The sequence below is a fragment of the Oncorhynchus keta genome, chromosome 6 (assembly GCF_023373465.1).
Source record: "Oncorhynchus keta strain PuntledgeMale-10-30-2019 chromosome 6, Oket_V2, whole genome shotgun sequence".
Classification (NCBI taxonomy): Eukaryota; Metazoa; Chordata; class Actinopteri; order Salmoniformes; family Salmonidae; genus Oncorhynchus; species Oncorhynchus keta.
The window spans coordinates 12440245-12457468 of record NC_068426.1 but is presented as its reverse complement, the minus strand read 5'-3'; the positions used below and the strand labels follow the sequence as shown (position 1 = coordinate 12457468).

Sequence of the window (17224 nt, the reverse complement as noted above, 5' to 3'; positions counted from 1 at the left end):
CAGTGCTCATTCCTGTTACTCGGTGCTCATTCCTGTTACTCGGCGCTCATTCCTGTTACTCGGCACTCATTCCTGTTACTCGGCACTCATTCCTGTTACTCGGCACTCATTCCTGTTACTCGGCACTCATTCCTGTTACTCGGCACTCATTCCTGTTACTCGGCACTCATTCCTGTTACTCGGCACTCATTCCTGTTACTCGGCACTCATTCCTGTTACTCGGCACTCATTCCTGTTACTCAGCACTCATTCCTGTTACTCAGCACTCATTCCTGTTACTCAGCACTCATTCCTGTTACTCCTGGCTCATTCCTGTTACTCCTGGCTCATTCCTGTTACTCAGTGCTCATTCCTGTTACTCGGCGCTCATTCCTGTTACTCGGCGCTCATTCCTGTTACTCGGCACTCATTCCTGTTACTCGGCACTCATTCCTGTTACTCGGCACTCATTCCTGTTACTCGGCACTCATTCCTGTTACTCGGCACTCATTCCTGTTACTCGGCACTCATTCCTGTTACTCGGCACTCATTCCTGTTACTCGGCGCTCATTCCTGTTACTCAGCGCTCATTCTTGTTACTCAGTGCTCATTTCTGTTACTCGGTGCTCATTTCTGTTACTCAGCACTCATTCCTGTTACTCAGCGCTCATTCCTGTTACTCAGTGCTCATTCCTGTTACTCAGCGCTCATTCCTGTTACTCAGCGCTCATTCCTGTTACTCAGCGCTCATTCCTGTTACTCGGCACTCATTCCTGTTACTCGGCACTCATTCCTGTTACTCGGCACTCATTCCTGTTACTCGGCACTCATTCCTGTTACTCGGCACTCATTCCTGTTACTCGGCACTCATTCCTGTTACTCGGCACTCATTCCTGTTACTCGGCACTCATTCCTGTTACTCGGCACTCATTCCTGTTACTCGGCACTCATTCCTGTTACTCGGCACTCATTCCTGTTACTCGGCTCTCATTCCTGTTACTCGGCTCTCATTTCTGTTACTCGGTGCTCATTTCTGTTACTCAGCGCTCATTTCTGTTACTCGGCGCTCATTCCTGTTACTCGGCGCTCATTCCTGTTACTCGGCGCTCATTCCTGTTACTCGGCGCTCATTCCTGTTACTCGGCGCTCATTCCTGTTACTCAGCGCTCATTCTTGTTACTCAGTGCTCATTTCTGTTACTCGGTGCTCATTTCTGTTACTCAGCACTCATTCCTGTTACTCAGCGCTCATTCCTGTTACTCAGTGCTCATTCCTGTTACTCAGCGCTCATTCCTGTTACTCAGCGCTCATTCCTGTTACTCAGCGCTCATTCCTGTTACTCAGCACTCATTCCTGTTACTCAGTGTTCATTCCTGTTACTCCTGGCTCATTCCTGTTACTCAGCACTCATTCCTGTTACTCAGCGTTCATTCCTGTTACTCAGCACTCATTCCTGTTACTCAGTGCTCATTCCTGTTACTCAGTGCTCATTCCTGTTACTCAGTGCTCATTCCTGTTACTCAGTGCTCATTCCTGTTACTCAGTGCTCATTCCTATTACTCAGTGCTCATTCCTGTTACTCAGCACTCATTCCTGTTACTCAGCACTCATTCCTGTTACTCGGCGCTTATTCCTGTTACTCGGCACTCATTCCTGTTACTCAGTGTTCATTCCTGTTACTCCTGGCTCATTCCTGTTACTCAGTGCTCATTCCTGTTACTCAGCACTCATTCCTGTTACTCAGCGCTCATTCCTGTTACTCAGTGTTCATTCCTGTTACTCCTGGCTCATTCCTGTTACTCAGCACTCATTCCTGTTACTCAGCGTTCATTCCTGTTACTCAGTGCTCATTCCTGTTACTCAGTGCTCATTCCTGTTACTCAGTGCTCATTCCTGTTACTCAGTGCTCATTCCTGTTACTCAGCGCTCATTCCTGTTACTCAGCGCTCATTCCTGTTACTCAGCGCTCATTCCTGTTACTCAGCATTCATTCCTGTTACTCAGCGCTTATTCCTGTTACTCAGCGTTCAATCCTGTTACTCAGTGTTCAATCCTGTTACTCCTGGCTCATTCCTGTTACTCAGCACTCATTCCTGTTACTCAGCACTCATTCCTGTTACTCAGCGCTCATTCCTGTTACTCAGCGCTCATTCCTGTTACTCAGCACTTATTCCTGTTACTCGGCACTCATTCCTGTTACTCAGTGTTCATTCCTGTTACTCCTGGCTCATTCCTGTTACTCAGTGCTCATTCCTGTTACTCAGCACTCATTCCTGTTACTCAGCGCTCATTCCTGTTACTCAGCACTCATTCTTGTTACTCAGTGCTCATTTCTGTTGCTCCTGGCTCATTCCTGTTACTCAGTGCTCATTCCTGTTACTCAGCACTCATTCCTGTTACTCAGTGCTCATTCCTGTTACTCAGCGCTCATTCCTGTTACTCAGCGCTCATTCCTGTTACTCAGCGCTCATTCCTGTTACTCAGCGCTCATTCCTGTTACTCAGCGCTCATTCCTGTTACTCAGCGCTCATTCCTGTTACTCAGCGCTCATTCCTGTTACTCAGCGCTCATTCCTGTTACTCAGCGCTCATTCCTGTTACTCAGCGCTCATTCCTGTTACTCAGCGCTCATTCCTGTTACTCAGCGCTCATTCCTGTTACTTTAAAAAAAGATAAACCACTTGTTTTTCAATTGTTTGGTCCATCATTTAAACAGTTGTTTGATAAATCACATGATACGTTTATCAAAAATCTAAGGGGGTCTCCCTTAAAAATGTTAAATGGCTTTGTGTTAAAAAAAACACATTTTGCCTGCATATGTTGACTTTTTAGTTACAGATATCTTTTGAACATGTAACCAATTTTCTTTAAAATACCCACTTTGAGGGAAAAACAAAACTAGTTGATAATTGATATTTAAACAGTTTAATATCTAAAGAGTAAACATTGATATTTAAACATATTTTAAGAGTTTTGGTAACAGGACTGAGGAAAAATGCAACCATCTTCCATTTTAGAAACCTTGTGAAAAAAAAAAAAAGAATTGTCTGAGATTGACCATTACACATTTTGAATAGTTAAACATGTGTTATTAGATAGTGCTGAAAAAAGATAAGGAATGAAGTTTAATTTTGAAAAGTTACAACATGCAAATGGTACCGATTCAGCGGAATGGCCCATAAATATAAACTATGCACCTTATGACTTTCATTAACACGCAGGTGTCATGCAGACATTAGTAAGGCATTGGTGTCATGTCAGTTTGATGTTCAATGGTAGGCGACAGCCACACGGTGGTATGTTTGCCCAGGCTTAATTCTGGCACTTATCACCCCCCATACCAGCCTGTACAGTGGTTTCCTGGACTGTTTCCTGAAGACTTACTGCCACAACGGGCTCTGTGCCTGACCTGGCCAACGTGGCTGGAATGCTGTGCTATTTGTCTGATACGGGGCCTGCCAGCAGCTCACCAGGAGAGACTTTAGGCTGGAGAACGTGTCTGACCTCAGGTTGGCAACACAGGATCTTTGTCTTTGCATTCTCGTCTCCCCTTCACTGTGTTTTTGTCTTACAAATAAGTCTTCATCTTCATATGTTATTGTCTATTGCTGATGTTTCTCTTTTCCCTCCTGTGATTCTCTCTCTAATTATCTTTAACCTCTGTCACAGTAGCCTGCAGTATACCCTGTCTGGCTCCCTGGCATTGGTGGTCTTCTCACTGGTGTTTTGTCTCAGAGCTGGTGAAGGGTCGTATGCAGGCCATGCATGAGATGAGGCTCGGGGGAGACTTCCCTGGTGTCTTGCATGTAAGTGTCGCAACTGTTCTCTGGTGACCTTATGGGACCGTACAAATAGTAGACATATTTGGGTAGGAGGTCATCTCTTATTCAAGAGGAATCAATTTCTTATCAAAACCAGTGCAAAAACGTGTAGTTGGTGAATGCAATATACCTTAGGTGAACCACCCATATAACCTGAGGGTCATAGTTGAAAATACATTATGCAGAATGTACACTGAAGTGTGAAGTGTTGGTCCCATGTTTCATATCCTGAAATAAAAGATCACAGAATTTTTCCAAAACAATATTACCCTCAAAGTGTGTACACAAATGTGTTTACATCCCCGTTAGTGAGCATTTCTCCTTTGCCAAGATAATCCATCCACCTGACAGGTGTGGCATATCAAGAAACTGAGTAAACAGCATGATCATTACACAGGTGCACCTTGTGCTGGGGACAATAAAAGGCCATGCTAAAATGTGCAATTTTATCACGCAACACAATGCCACAGATGTCTCAAGTTTTAGGGGAGCATGCAATTGGCATGCTGACTGCAGGAATGTCCACCAGAGCTGTTGCCAGATAATTTAATGTTAATTTCTCTACCATAAGCCACCTCCAATGTTGTTTTAGAGAATTTTGCAGTACGTCCAACCGGCCTCACAACCGCAGATCACATGTAACCACGCCAGCCCAGGCGGAGGGGGCTCTGCAGAACCCTGGTCAGTCCAATGTTGACTTGGGTGAGTTCTGCCCTTCATTTTATTACATTTTTATTTGTAGGATCGTCATGACGACATCTAGTCTTCCTAGGACTCCACTTCTCATTTAGCTATTCAGCAAACTCCAGATGATATAGATCTAGTCTGTGGTACTGGTACGGCTTCACACAACTGATCTTATGTGTTATTTGTTTTTGTCTTTGATAGATGCTGTCCCACTCTTAATCTGTGGGGGAGTTGGGGGGGCAGCTTTTGGTTGGCAGTGTCAAATCCAGAATCCAGGTTCATGCCATGTCAGGCAAGCAGGCTGGGTTTCTCAGAACACTGCTCAGTATAATAAGGACAGAAGGTGACAACATCTTCCTCCACATTATTTTTAATAATCTGATTCTACAGTTTATCCAAGGTCGTCCTAACTAGGTGCATTTTGTGAAACTCAAATGTAGTGTTAATCAGTTAACTTCTGACTGATTTATCACCCAATCAATACCTTTCATGTTGGCAACTTTGTTTTCCAGATAACAGAAATGAATTAACTCTTATCTACAGAAGATTAGGATTGTCCCCACATGTAATGTGATACGGTTTAGCAGTATGAGCTATTTAGTTTGTGATAGCTTTGTCTGTCACAGCTTTCTAGTTTGAGCCCCTTTAGATTTCACATGTATGGGGTTTTATGTATGCATGATGTGCTTGGTGTATTGCCTCTGTTCCAGGTGTCCCTGCTTTGTATTCTGGTCGAACCCCCACTTCCCCTCCAACGGAGCACTATTCCTGGCTTATGAGTGGACGAGAAGAGCCCTCCTCAACCACACATCTGCATCCTGAGTTAGTTTGTAGGGATGGGGCAGAAGAGGTTTGTAAATTCAAATTCCCCAAAAATGCATTAACATGTACAAACCTCTAAAACTACATTGTTAATTTGTGTTAAACTCTGATCTTGTTTTAACCATGTTTTCTATGTCTGGGGTGTATTCACTAAGAACCCAAATGGAACCAAATGTAAGGAAACAGGGAGGGACCTACCGGAATTTGTCCATGTAACATTTGTCATAATGAGCGGCCCAAGGCGCAGCGTGCATAGAGTTCCGCATATTTTAATTCATCGACCGACCCGTGACGCTACTGGCATGCAGACATGCAACTACTGGCATGCACACAAGCAACTACTGACATGCAACTACTGGCACGCACACATGCAACTACTGGCATGCACGCATGCAACTACTGACATGCAACTACTGGCATGCACACATGCAACTACTGGCGTCACACAAGCAACTACTGACATGCAACTACTGGCATGCACACATGCAACTACTGGCATGCACAAACACAACTACTGGCATGCACACATGCAACTACTGGCATGCAACTACTGGCATGCACACATGCAACTACTGGCATGCACACACACAACTATTGGCATGCACACATGCAACTACTGGCATACACACATTCAACTACTGGCATGCACACACACAACTACTGGCATGCACACATGCAACTAAACTACTGGCATGCACACATGCAACTACTGGCATGCACACAAGCAACTACTGACATGCAACTACTGGCATGCACACATGCAACTCCTGGCATGAACACATGCAACTACTGGCATGCACACACAACTACTGGCATGCACACAAGCAACTACTGACATGCAACTCCTGGCATGAACACATGCAACTACTGGCATGCACACATGCAACTACTGCCATGCACACATGCAACTACTGCCATGCACACATGCAACTACTGCCATGCACACAAGCAACTACTGACATGCAACTACTGGCATGCACACATGCAACTACTGGCATGCAACTACTGGCATGCACACACACAACTATTGGCATGCACACATGCAACTACTGGCATACACACATTCAACTACTGGCATGCACACACACAACTACTGGCATGCACACATGCAACTAAACTACTGGCATGCACACATGCAACTACTGGCATGAACACATGCAACTACTGGCATGCACACATGCAACTACTGCCATGCACACATGCAACTACTGCCATGCACACAAGCAACTACTGACATGCAACTACTGGCATGCACACATGCAACTACTGGCATGCAACTACTGGCATGCACACACACAACTATTGGCATGCACACATGCAACTACTGGCATACACACATTCAACTACTGGCATGCACACACACAACTACTGGCATGCACACATGCAACTAAACTACTGGCATGCACACATGCAACTACTGGCATGAACACATGCAACTACTGGCATGCACACACAACTACTGGCATGCACACAAGCAACTACTGACATGCAACTACTGGCATGCACACATGCAACTACTGCCATGCACACATGCAACTACTGCCATGCACACATGCAACTACTGCCATGCACACATGCAACTACTGCCATGCACACAAGCAACTACTGACATGCAACTACTGGCATGCACACATGCAACTACTGGCATGCAACTACTGGCATGCACACACACAACTATTGGCATGCACACATGCAACTACTGGCATACACACATTCAACTACTGGCATGCACACACACAACTACTGGCATGCACACATGCAACTAAACTACTGGCATGCACACATGCAACTACTGGCATGAACACATGCAACTACTGGCATGCACACACAACTACTGGCATGCACACAAGCTACTACTGACATGCAACTACTGGCATGCACACATGCAACTACTGGCATGCACACATGCAACTACTGCCATGCACACAAGCAACTACTGACATGCAACTACTGGCATGCACACATGCAACTACTGGCATGCACACACGCAACTACTGGCATGCACACACACAACTACTGGCATGCACACATGCAACTAAACTACTGGCATGCACACATGCAACTACTGGCATGCACACAAGCAACTACTAACATGCAACTACTGGCATGCACACATGCAACTACTGGCATGCACACATGCAACTACTGCCATGCACACATGCAACTACTGCCATGCACACAAGCAACTACTGCCATGCAACTACTGGCATGCACACATGCAACTACTGGCATGCACACACACAACTACTGGCATGCACACACACAACTACTGGCATGCACACATGCAACTAAACTACTGGCATGCACACAAGCAACTACGGACATGCAACTACTGGCATGCACACATGCAACTACTGGCATGCACACAAGCAACTACTGACATGCACACAAGCAACTACTGACATGCAACTACTGGCATGCACACATGCAACTACTGGCATGCACACATGCAACTACTGGCATGCAACTACTGGCATGCAACTACTGGCATGCACTACTGGCATGCAACTACTGGCATGCAACTACTGGCATGCAACTACTGGCATGCAACTACTGGCATGCAACTACTGGCATGCAACTACTGGCATGCAACTACTGGCATGCAACTACTGGCATGCAACTACTGGCATGCAACTATCTGTAAACCAGATCCCACAAAGCACAATGAGGAAATGGCTGCCTAAATATGATCCCCAATCAGAGACAACGATAAACTGTCTCTGATTGGGAACCACACCACACCAGGCCAACATAAACCATTAATCACCTAGATGATCCACCCTAGTCACTATCACGCCCCAACCAACAGAGAATAAACAGCTCTCTATGGTCAGGGTGTGACAGTCCAATAGAAACACCTCTTTTTTTTCCCCCCCAAAAAATGTTTTCTGGTTTGGAGCAAACGGTTACCATTGCAAAACGTTGTGTAACATTTTGCTATGGTCTTCGTCTAATGAATACACCCCTGGTCAATAGGTCTTAATGTCTAGCCACTGAACGTAATGAGTCAGGACACATCAAAGGACTCTATGCACTACAACAACTCTAACATTCCAGCCACTGGCCCGAGACAAGCATTACACAATTTCACACAGGATCTGTTGTGTTGTCAACTAGTTAAAAAAAAAAAGATCCTTCTATTTACCGTATATGTGTAAATAAAAGCTTTAGGTATTACATTATATAGCTACAGCACAGCTCAACACTGTTATATTTAGTGTTATGTTCATTATTGTTTCTACATTAAATGTGTGTTACACAAGTCCAGTGTTATCCCTCCTTTATCATGTCAGAAAGCAATGCATTTAATGGACAACAATCAAATCAAATTGTACTTGTCACATGCGCCGAATACAACAGTGAAATGCTTACTTACAAGCCCTTAACCAACAATGCAGTCAAGAAATATAGTTAATAAAATGTTTACTAAATAAACTAAAGTAACAAAATAAAATATAAAGTAACAAAATAAAATGACATAACAATAACAAGGCTATGGGGGTACCGGTACTGAATCAATGTGTGGGGGTACCGGTACTGAATCAATGTGTGGGGGTACCGGTACTGAATCAATGTGTGGGGGTACCGGTACTGAATCAATGTGTGGGGGTACCGGTACTGAATCAATGTGTGGGGGTACCGGTACTGAATCAATGTGTGGGGGTACCGGTACTGAATCAATGTGTGGGGGTACTGGTACTGAATCAATGTGTGGGGGTACCGGTACTGAATCAATGTGTGGGGGTACAGGTACTGAATCAATGTATGGGGGTACCGGTACTGAATCAATGTGTGGGGGTACCGGTACTGAATCAATGTGTGGGGGTACAGGTACTGAATCAATGTATGGGGGTACCGGTACTGAATCAATGTGTGGGGGTACAGGTACTGAATCAATGTGTGGGGGTACCGGTACTGAATCAATGTGTGGGGGTACCGGTACTGAATCAATGTGTGGGGGTACCGGTACTGAATCAATGTGTGGGGTACCGGTACTGAATCAATGTGTGGGGGTACCGGTACTGAATCAATGTGTGGGGGTACCGGTACTGAATCAATGTGTGGGGGTACCGGTACTGAATCAATGTGTGGGGGTACCGGTACTGAATCAATGTGTGGGGGTACAGGTTAGTCGAGGTCATTTGTACATGTAGGTTGGGGTAAAGTGACTATGCATAGATATGTGTTGCATTGAACATCTGAATCTAATCATAACCAGAAGTACAGTAAATGGATGTTAGGTAATGTGACCACTGTATTGAATTAGTTATCTCCCTGTTTTTAAGTCAAACCCCTTTTTTCTCCCTTGTCAGCAGACAAACTGGTGGTCTGATATAGTAGGCGTGAAGACATGGTGGTCATCATTTAACTCAGCGTATCCTAAATACACATACAGCAACTGTCCACCAAGTTTGAACTTTGGGACAGATTCAAAACCCTATTCTTGGATAGATCAAATACAATACTCTTCCACTGTAGTAAGAAAGCATTTTTGTTTCACTCAGTAAACAGGGTTTTGTTGATCATATGAATCTACGCAAGGTTTTCAATGTGAAGTTAAGCAAACAGGTTCCAGCAGAGGGAGCTCTCTCTCTCTCTCTCTCTCTCTCTCTGTCTCTCTCTGTCTCCTCTCTCTCTCTGTCTCTGTCTCTCTCCTCCCTCTCTCTCTCTGTCTCTGTCTCCTCTCTCTCTCTGTCTGTCTGTCTCCTCCCTCTCTGTCTCTGTCTCTGTCTCTGTCTCTCTCTCTCTCTCTCTCTCACTCTCTCTCTCCTTCTCTCTCTCTCTCTCTGCATACGTGCTTGCTTGCGGGGTGGGCGGTGGAAAGAGAGAGTGAGTAAGAGAGATGATTTGACAGGCTTACAATTCCTCCTGGTGCATTGGGGATGTAGATCAGAGGGGGATTCATTGGTCCATTCATTGTACAGCTCTCTCTCTCTCTCTCTCTCTCTCTCTCCCTCCCTCTGCTATAGCTGCTATAGCTCACCTCTGAAAGCTATTTTGAATTTATTCAGTTAAAATGTCAAGATGTAGTCACAATTAATGGACACCGACTTAACAGTAACAGTGGAATAACCAACTTCTACTCCTACTGTTACCCCTGTGATTACACCCATCTCTGTTACCCCTGTGATGCCACCTATCTCTGTTACCCCTGTGATGCCACCTATCTCTGTTACCCCTGTGATGCCACCTATCTCTGTTACCCCTGTGATGCCACCTATCTCTGTTACCCCTGTGATATAATAATAATAATAATATATGCCATTTAGCAGACGCTTTTATCCAAAGCGACTTACAGTCATGTGTGCATACATTCTACGTACTATCTCTGTTACCCCTGTGATGCCACCTATCTCTGTTACCCCTGTGATGCCACCTATCTCTGTTACCCCTGTGATGCCACCTATCTCTGTTACCCCTGTGATGCCACCTATCTCTGTTACCCCTGTGATGCCACCTATCTCTGTTACCCCTGTGATGCCACCTATCTCTGTTACCCCTGTGATGCCACCTATCTCTGTTACCCCTGTGATGCCACCTATCTCTGTTACCCCTGTGATGCCACCTATCTCTGTTACCCCTGTGACTGCCCTATCTCTGTTACCCCTGTGACTGCACCTATCTCTGTTACCCCTGTGACTGCACCTATCTCTGTTACCCCTGTGATGCCACCTATCTCTGTTACCCCTGTGATGCCACCTATCTCTGTTACCCCTGTGACTGCACCTATCTCTGTTACCCCTGTGACTGCACCTATCTCTGTTACCCCTGTGATGCCACCTATCTCTGTTACCCCTGTGATTACACCTATCTCTGTTAACCCTGTGAATACACCTATCTCTGTTACCCCTGTGATGCCACCTATCTCTGTTACCCCTGTGATGCCACCTATCTCTGTTACCCCTGTGATATAATAATAATAATAATATATGCCATTTAGCAGACGCTTTTATCCAAAGCGACTTACAGTCATGTGTGCATACATTCTACGTACTATCTCTGTTACCCCTGTGATGCCACCTATCTCTGTTACCCCTGTGATGCCACCTATCTCTGTTACCCCTGTGATGCCACCTATCTCTGTTACCCCTGTGATGCCACCTATCTCTGTTACCCCTGTGATGCCACCTATCTCTGTTACCCCTGTGATGCCACCTATCTCTGTTACCCCTGTGATGCCACCTATCTCTGTTACCCCTGTGATGCCACCTATCTCTGTTACCCCTGTGATGCCACCTATCTCTGTTACCCCTGTGACTGCACCTATCTCTGTTACCCCTGTGATGCCACCTATCTCTGTTACCCCTGTGATTACACCTATCTCTGTTAACCCTGTGAATACACCTATCTCTGTTACCCCTGTGATTACACCTATCTCTGTTACCCCTGTGACTGCACCTATCTCTGTTACCCCTGTGATGCCACCTATCTCTGTTACCCCTGTGATGCCACCTATCTCTGTTACCCCTGTGATGCCACCTATCTCTGTTACCCTTGTGATGCCACCTATCCCTGTTACCCCTGTGATGCCACCTATCCCTGTTACCCCTGTGATGCCACCTATCCCTGTTACCCCTGTGATTACACCCATCTCTGTTACCCCTGTGATGCCACCTATCCCTGTTACCCATGTGATTACACCCATCTCTGTTACCCATGTGATTACACCCATCTCTGTTACCCCTGTGATGCCACCCATCTCTGTTACCCCTGTGATGCCACCTATCCCTGTTACCCCTGTGATGTCACCTATCTCTGTTACCCCTGTGATTACACCCATCTCTGTTACCCCTGTGATGCCACCTATCTCTGTTACCCCTGTGATGCCACCTATCTCTGTTACCCCTGTGATGCCACCTATCTCTGTTACCCCTGTGATGCCACCTATCTCTGTTACCCCTGTGATGCCACCTATCTCTGTTACCCCTGTGATGCCACCTATCTCTATTACCCCTGTGATGCCACCTATCTCTGTTACCCCTGTGATTACACCTATCTCTGTTACCCCTGTGATTACACCTATCTCTGTTACCCCTGTGATTACACCTATCTCTGTTACCCCTGTGATTGCACCTATCTCTGTTACCCCTGTGATTACACCTATCTCTGTTACCCCTGTGATTACACCTATCTCTGTTACCCCTGTGATTACACCTATCTCTGTTACCCCTGTGACTGCACCTATCTCTGTTACCCCTGTGATTACACCTATCTCTGTTACCCCTGTGATTACACCTATCTCTGTTACCCCTGTGATTACACCTATCTCTGTTACCCCTGTGATTACACCTATCTCTGTTACCCCTGTGACTGCACCTGTCTCTGTTACCCCTGTGATTACACATATCCTTCTGTAGCTCAGTTGGTAGAGCATGGCGCTTGTAACGCCAGGGTAGTGGGTTCGATCCCCGGGACCACCCATACGTAGAATGTATGCACACATGACTGTAAGTCGCTTTGGATAAAAGCGTCTGCTAAATGGCATATATTATTATTATTATTATTATCTCTGTTACCCCTGTGATTACACCTATCTCTGTTACCCCTGTGATTACACCTATCTCTGTTACCCCTGTGACTGCACCTATCTCTGTTACCCCTGTGATTGCACCTATCTCTGTTACCCCTGTGATTACACCTATCTCTGTTACCCCTGTGACTGCACCTGTCTCTGTTACCCCTGTGACTGCACCTATCTCTGTTACCCCTGTGATTACACCTATCTCTGTTACCCCTGTGATTACACCTATCTCTGTTACCCCTGTGACTGCACCTATCTCTGTTACCCCTGTGATTGCACCTATCTCTGTTACCCCTGTGATTACACCTATCTCTGTTACCCCTGTGACTGCACCTGTCTCTGTTACCCCTGTGACTGCACCTATCTCTGTTACCCCTGTGATTACACCTATCTCTGTTACCCCTGTGACTGCACCTGTCTCTGTTACCCCTGTGATTACACATATCCCTGTTACTTTCTTTGCACCACAGATGTGGGTTATTCCCAAGGCTTTTTGTACTTACTGCATTAATAAAAGGTCCTCTTTAATCCAGGCCATAGAATGTGCCCACGTTATCTAATGGGTTGTCTTATCACCTCTGCTGTAAATGTCTCCTATGTTCTGATGCACAAACTGTTTGTGCCGTTTGGATTCTCCACCACAGAGCCATGGTGCAAATGTAATATTTTACCCGATAGAAATTGGAAAATGAATATTTTTATTCTGCAGGGAAGAAAGTCTATTTGACAGGAATATGATAGGACTTCCTTACCTATGACAGAGATATGCTGTTTTATGCTGGAAGGAAGGTTCCTGAAAATAAGGCAGGTGATATTCTCTGCTCTCTCTGTATAGAGGCCATACTGTACACTCTGTCAGAATATTAAGGTATGCTGGACCCATTTGCATGGACTAACTGAGGTTGGAAATCATTCTAATGTTTCCCTAGATGTCATTGTTTCCATTTTGTGATGAGAACAATCCAACATAAAAATCTTTGTCTGTGACGCTCAAAAGTCACAGTGCGTTAAATATTCAGATTAATGACACAATCCATCATTGCAGCCAATTAACATTTGAATTTGAGAGGGGAACCGGGTGGGGACAGAAAAAACACAATCTCACAATTGATTTGCTCAGAAGATAATTTGACTTTTTTTTCACACTGTAGTGTCGTCTGCAAACTTAATGATTGAGTTGGAGGCGTGCATGGTCACGCAGTCATGGGTGAACAGAGAGTACAGGAGAGGGCTGAGAACGCACTCTTGCGGGGCCCCAGTGTTGAGGATCAGTGGGGTGGAGATGTTGTTTCCTACCTTCACCACCTGGGTGCGGCCCGTCAGAAAGTCCAGGAGCCAGTTGCATAGGGCGGGGTCGAGTAGAAAGTTTGTCTGTAGAAAGAGAGTCGGACCAAAATGCGGCGTGGTGGTTACTCATGTTCTTTAATGAAAATGAACGAGACATGAAAATAACTAAATAACAAAACAACAAACGAAACGCGAAAACCTATACAGCCTATCTTGTGAAAACAAACACAGAGACAGGAACAATCACCCACGAAACACTCACAGAATATGGCTGCCTAAATATGGCTCCCAATCAGAGACAACGATAATCACCTGACTCTGATTGAGAACCGCCTCAGGCAGCCATAGACTAATTAGACACCCCACAAAACCCCAAGACAAAAAACACACCACAATAACCCATGTCACACCCTGGCCTGACCAAATAAATAAGGAAAACACAAAATACTAAGACCAAGGCGTGACATTAGCGTTCTTGGGAACAGGAACAATCGTGTCCATCTTGAAGCATGTGGGGACAACAGACTGGGATAGGGATTGATTGAATATGTCCGTAAACACACCAGCCAGCTGGTCTGCGCATGCTCTAAGGACGCGGCTAGGGATGCCGTCTGGGCTGGCAGCCTTGCGAGGGTTAACACGTTTAAATGTTTTAAATGGTAGCGGTTCGCGTCGGTGGCACTGTATTGTCCTCAAAGCGAGCAAAGAAGTTGTTTAATTTGTCTGGGAGCAAGACGTCGATGTCCGCGACATGGCTGGTTTTCTTTTTGTAATCGATGATTGAGTGTAGACCCTGCCACATACGTCTTGTGTTTGAACCACTGAATTGCGACTCTACTTTGTCTCTATACTGATGCTTTGCTTGTTTGATTGCCTTGCAGAGGGAATAGCTGCACCATGTATTTGGTCATGTCGCCTTGCCATGATTAAAAGCGGTGGTTCGAGCGTTCACTTTTGCGCGAATAGTCCTTCCCGGCTGTATGTAATAACACTTGAGATTTTCTGGGCTAACAATGTAGGAAATAATACATAAAATAACAAATAACTGCATAGTTTCCTAAGGACCTGAAGTGAGGCGACCATCTATGTCAGCGCCATCTTACTTCTTAAATACTATAGTATTCACTGTAGAGTTTTTGCAGACTGTACTGTAGTATTTACAGTACACTACAACATCCTATAGTAAGTACTACACATGATCAAGGTTTACTACAGTGTGTAGCATAGTATTCTACAGTAGACTTCAGTTTACTACAGAACTCTATAGTAGGTACTGTAGTATTTTTGAAATATATTTATATATATATATATATATATATATTTTATTCACAGTGTAAACATATCGTACACTTTTCCCCTTTTTGTTCCCCCTCGACCTGGATATGGTGAGTCAAGTCCGCCAAGGAGCTTTTACACCTGTCACATGTACCATCAATATTTGGGTATAATTTGAACAGTCTGGCCCTACTGAAATGGATACGGTGAAGTACCTTAAACTGTTTAAGGCTGAGCAGGGCACAAGAGGAGCTTCCATTTACACAATTCCAGACTTCATCAGAGATCTCGCCACCAAGTGATTTTATTAAGTGACAGGTTATCAAGGGACATGCTTATCTAAAGAATATGGCATGAGTCAATTCACTTGAAAAGGTGTTGTCAAAAGGTCATCCACCGATCCGGGTGATATAATTGGAAAGGTTGGGTTTTGAGTGCGAATAAACTGGCAGATTTGGAAATACCTTAAACTTGACTGGGGTAGATAAAGTTGAAGTACCAAGTTTACATACACCTTAGCCAAATACATTTAAACTCAGTTTTTCACAATACCTGATACTTAATCCTAGTAAAAATTCCCTGTATTAGGTCAGTTAGGATCACCACTTTATTTTAAGAATGTGAAATGTCAGAATAATAGTTGAGAGAATGATTTATTTAAGCTTTTATTTATTTAATCACATTTCCAGTGGGTCAGAAGTTTACATACACTCAATTAGTATTTAGTAGCATTGCCGTTAAATTGTTTAACTCTAGTAAAATGTTTTGGGTAGCCTTCCACAAGCTTCCCACAATAAGTTGGATGAATTTTGGCCCATTTCTTCTGACAAAGCTGGTGTAACGGAGGCAGGTTTGTAGGCCTCCTTGCTTGCACACACTTTTTCTGTTCTGCCCACAAATTTTCTATGGGATTGAGGTCAGGGCTTTGTGATGGCCCCTCCAATACCTTGACTTTGTTGTCCTTAAGACATTTTGCCACAACTTTGGAAGTATGCTTGGTCATTGTCCATTTGGAAGACCCATTTGCGACGAAGCGTAACATCCTGGCTGATGTCTTGAGATGTTGCTTCAATATATACACATAATTTCCCCTCATGATGCCATCTATTTTGTGAAGTGCACCAGTCCCTCCTTCAGAAAAAGCACCTCCACAACATGATGCTGCCACCCCCGTGCTTCACGGTTGGGATGGTTGTTTTCGGCTTGCAAGCATCCCCCTTTTCCATTCAAACATAACAATGGTCATTAATGCCAAACAGTTCTATTTTTGTTTCATGAGACCAGAGGACATTTCTCCAAAAAGTACAATCTTTGTCCCCATGTGCATTTGCAAACCGTAGTCTTGCTTTTTTATGGCAGTTTTGGAGCAGTGGCTCTTCTTTGCTGTGGCTTTTCAGGTTATGTCGATATAGGACTCGTTGTACTGTAGATATAGATAATTCTGTACCTGTTTCCTCCTGCATCTTCACAAGGTTCTTTGCTGTTCTGGGATTGATTTGCACTTTCTGCACCAAAGTACGTTCATTTCGAGGATACAGAACGCGTCTCCTTCCTGAGCGGTGTGAAAGCTGTGTGGTCCCATGGTGTTTATACTTGCGTACTATTGTTTGTACAGATGAACATGGTACCTTCAGGCGTTTGGAAATTGCTCCCAAGGATGAACCAGACTTGTGGCGGTCTACAATTGTTTTTCTGAGGTCTTGGCTGATTTCTTTTGATTTTCCAGTGATGTCAAGCAAAGAGGCACTGAGTTTGAAGGCCTTGAAATACATCCACAGGTACTCCTCCAATTGACTCAAATGTGGTCAATTAGCCTATCAGAAGAAGAAGCC

The 17224-nt window shown here is 44.7% G+C and overlaps 1 long non-coding RNA gene across 1 annotated transcript; it reads left to right on the top strand.

Annotated features, from left to right (window-relative positions):
* Positions 1-2917: 2917 nt before the first annotated feature.
* LOC118385621 (uncharacterized) lies at positions 2918-9295 on the top strand. Its single transcript, XR_008138998.1, has 4 exons — positions 2918-3487; positions 3648-3784; positions 5197-8977; positions 9194-9295. It is a non-coding gene; the product is annotated as an uncharacterized LOC118385621 (long non-coding RNA).
* Positions 9296-17224: the final 7929 nt, after the last annotated feature.